Below are 4,184 nucleotides of genomic sequence, written 5' to 3' on the forward strand. Positions count from 1 at the left end.
CTCCTCCCTTCTAACCTAATCATTTCATTTGTAAAAATTCTAGGGTTTTTGAGAAAGTGCCTCTCAAAATTTCGGATCTCTCATCCAACCAAAACTCACAAAACAATCCTCTCGATATTGCAAGGCAATTAGAGGATTCATTCTAGCACAAGGGCATTTCTCGGACAATCTTGGGTGCATCATTTAGGAGGAGGTCTACTTTGATCTCTCATTGCCTTATTGCACTAGGACCGAAGGTTATTCCTTGATCTTTATCGTTTCATCATGTTTTATCGTTTTATGACTATAAATCACGTATTATATTTGCGTTATAATCCTATAAAGAAAGGGTTTTATACGGATATTACCCCTCACTTAATTGTGTAACGGAATCAACTTCATGTCTCCTTCCCCTAGTATCTTTTCTTAGCCTACTATATTGAGAGTTATGAACCGTCATCTCCTCTATCTTTGCCCAAGTTTGGTTGTCATCAACCTCGGTGAATCTTCCATTATAACCCATGTTGGGCACATTCCTTGCATCTTCATACAATCCATTCCAAAATTGTTGGACTAGAAACCATTCACTTAGTCCATGATGAGGAGAAGAGCAACATGTATCCTTGAATATTTCCCATGCCTCATATAGAGACTCCTCATCTCTTTGCTTGAACCCGGTGATTTGGGCTCTTAAGATGTTGGTCTTCTCCAGAGGGTAGAACTTCTTGTAGAAGGCAAGTGCTAACTTTTTCCATGAATCAATACCAAGAGTGGCCTTGTCTAGGCTTTTCAACCATTGTTTTGCGGTTCCGATCAAGGAAAAAGAAAACAATACCCATCGGATTTGGTCTTGAGTTACCCTCGTTTGGGAAATGGCATCACAATAGTCACAAAAAGTCTCCATGTGTAGATGAGGGTCCTCACTAGGCATCCCTCCAAATTGACTGCTCTCAACTAATTGTATGAATGCGGATTTGGCAATGAAATTACTGGTCAAGTGGTGTGGTGTTGGAGTACCATTAGGTAGGTTCACCTCGGTTGGCACGAAATGACATGAAAATTTAGGCATTGTAGGTTGATGTTGTGGTTGGTTTGAAATTGGGTTCTCCTCTCCTTGTCTTGGAAAAGGGTTGGTAAACTCAACACTATCCGATTGGACAATAACAATATCCACAAGTTCTCCAATACCCACAATTGTCGAAGTTCCTCTAACAACTCTTCTAATATTCGTTAAAGTACTTTCAATCTCGGGAACAATAGGCAAAGGTTCGCCTTTTGATCTTCTATTCATATAAAAAACAAATAACTAGAAAACAATTAAAACTACCTTGAGGAGTTTTACTTCCCCAAGGTTAAGAAAGACACAACTAAAAACAATAAATAACAACTTAATTGAACACCGTCCCCGGCAACGACGCCATTTTGATGGGGGTCGAATCGTCGTCTATTCTCCCTATAAAACACTATTTATAATTTCAACAAACTACTATTAGTATAGTGGTAAGTAAAGGTCGGATCCCAAGGGACGGGTATTGGATTAAGTTATCGATTGTAGAAAGTTATGGCTTAGGGTGTCACAATTTGGGTTGAGTTTGAGGTTTGCAATCTACACTACTTAACAAAGGAAAAGCAAACAAATGAAAGTAAAGCAAAGCAAGCAAATGGGGATGTAAACAATTGATTAAAAGGCACTAGGGTATCATGAGTTCTTAAGGAAACCATGGTGAGATCATATAAACAAGTTTCATAGATGCAAGCAAGTTATAGTTGTAGTGGAATCGTGTTAGTTTATATCTTACAATTCCGAGGAAGATTTGGGTCTCGGAGCCGAGTCGGTCAAGACTTTACATTACCTAAAAGTCGACTTAATTTCTTCCTATTCAACTATATGCATAGTCTAACAAGCCTTGATTTAGTTTATGTCTTACAAGTCTTGTTGAATGGATAACAGATTCATGCTAGGTTGTCAATCAAACATTTCATCAAGCATAACATATGCATAAGTTGAAACTACAACAAGCAAGCAATCATATGAACTTATTAAGTAAAGATCTACCCCATGATTAATTCCCCTAATCCCGCATTAACCCTAGCTAAGAGACTAATCACTCATGATCATGGTAAACATGCTAATAAGGGTGTCAATTATATTAACAATGCTAAACACGGTGAATGAGTAAAGCAATAAACAATAATTAAGCAAAGGATAAAAGGAATTATTCCAACTTAGGATGATCCAAAAAATAAGCCAAGAATAATAGAAGAAAACTTGATGAATGATGAAGAGTTGTCAATTCTTCAATAAACCCAAATAGTCTTCAAATTACCCAACTAAATCTAAGAACACTTGAATGATTAAGGAAAGATTAAGATTTAATTAAGATTGAATTGTATAATACAACTTGATTAACTTGGTAATTAACTCTACTAAAGCTTGATTCTTAATCCCCTAATACAATGGGGTATTTATAGTAAGTACAAGTATTAGGGTAACTAAGGGCTTAAAGGACGATTAAGTCCCTACGATGAAGATTAACGACTTGCAAGTCCTCTAAGGAGCCGCTCGGCCTAACCCTGTTGGACGCCCATGCTGTAAGGAAATTCGCTCGTCCTACTTATAGGACGCTCGGGCTGTGTCTTTGGGGCGCCCGTCTCGATCATTAGGACGCTCGGGCTGAAAATGTGGCTTCTTCTTCAATCTGCTGCCTCAAGATCCGTGGGGATCATTGAGAAGCCTTGGGGGTCATTCATCATTGCCCAAATACTTGTTTTATTGACCTAGGCCTTTAGTATTGGTCACCTCTTTGTTGCTTGATCGTTATATGCGATCCATTTAGCTCCATTTTGCTCCATACATGCAAGGTTAGCATTCCTCTCCTACCAAGAACACAAAACCTCAAAGAATATGCAAAGTAGGAAGCTAAAGATAAGAAACGACCCAAATGCATGCAAGAAAGCAGAGGAACGCGGCTAGTTCGGGGACTAAATGTGTGCAAATATGAGTCACATCAATGGTGTTCTTTAATTTTAATGAAGAAGCTTACATTTATCCCAAAAAAAAAAGTTGGTAGAGTATGTGCACGATATTAGACTTTGGGTGGTAAGCTAGGTGATGATACAATCGAGGACAAAATTGAAATTAATGCTGAGGTAAATTTTGTTGATGGACTTGATGTTTGTTATTCGGGATGGTAACCAAAGATAGGAAAGAAGTTGTTATATTTAGAGGTGATGGTAAGAGTGTAGTTACATGAAAATGGTGGTGTCGTGATGTTATCACTACTCACTAGTGGTTAAGGATGATGTTAAAAAAGAAAGGTAGCCGTTCTAAAGAGGTTGATTTTTGTGGAGGCCTTATTGGTATGTATGGTTGTGAGGGAGTATAAAATGTGGATATATGAGGTGTTTGCTAGTAATTGGGTACTTATGATATGGTTACGTTGTCGGGTGGTGATAATTATGCGGATGGGAGAATAGGTTATGAACGGCATCTGAGTTAAGCTCGGGTGAGAGATATCCATTATCAAATTGTAACTTACGTTATCAGGATTGGCTAGTTATATTCGATTATGGGTCTATGATGTGTGTAAGTGTTTGTGTGAGGTTCTGACCTCGAGAGTAGTAGTATGGTGTGATAGTCCTAAAGTTGTTATCTAAGTGTTCCGTGTCATATGTTGTGTATGGTAACCTAATAGGACGGTTTTCAGAAAGGGAATGGTGGTTGGATGAGTCATGAGATGATTGTTGTGTCGGTACTCTTGTTTTGGTAATGTGGTTGTTGTGTTCCGGGTTACAATCCGGGCACGGTACTCTGTGTTGCGATGCGGATACTTTTGCGCGGCGGTACGGCTGTGGGGGGCGATGATACGGTGACGTCATCGGTTGTGGTGGAGTAGGCGGGATACTTATGAGACGAACTTTCGAAAGTGTATATCAATTATATAGATCGTTGTTTTGTTTTACTGTTGTTGCCTGTAAGTTTCAGTTTGGACATATAGGTCGTTGTTTTGTTTATTGATCTTTCTAACCAGTTTCGGCTTGTGAGTGAGGGTAGAGTCTGATATGGAAGAGAGTTCCATATGTGTTCGTTGTTGTCACGGTATAGTGATATTCTGTTGATGGGGCACAATTGTGAGAGATTGTTGGAGTACTTTTGATCTTGTTGTAGAGGAGGCATTGGTTATCATAGTTGTGGCAAGAGATTT

The 4,184-nt window shown here is 38.8% G+C and overlaps 1 non-coding gene across 1 annotated transcript; it reads left to right on the forward strand.

Moving 5' to 3' along the window:
• The first annotated feature begins 569 nt into the window (after positions 1–569).
• On the forward strand, positions 570–676 carry LOC141616028 (small nucleolar RNA R71). Its single transcript, XR_012530405.1, has one exon. It is a non-coding gene; the product is annotated as a small nucleolar RNA R71 (small nucleolar RNA).
• Positions 677–4,184: the final 3,508 nt, after the last annotated feature.

This window comes from Silene latifolia, chromosome 11 (genome assembly GCF_048544455.1).
Source record: "Silene latifolia isolate original U9 population chromosome 11, ASM4854445v1, whole genome shotgun sequence".
Classification (NCBI taxonomy): Eukaryota; Viridiplantae; Streptophyta; class Magnoliopsida; order Caryophyllales; family Caryophyllaceae; genus Silene; species Silene latifolia.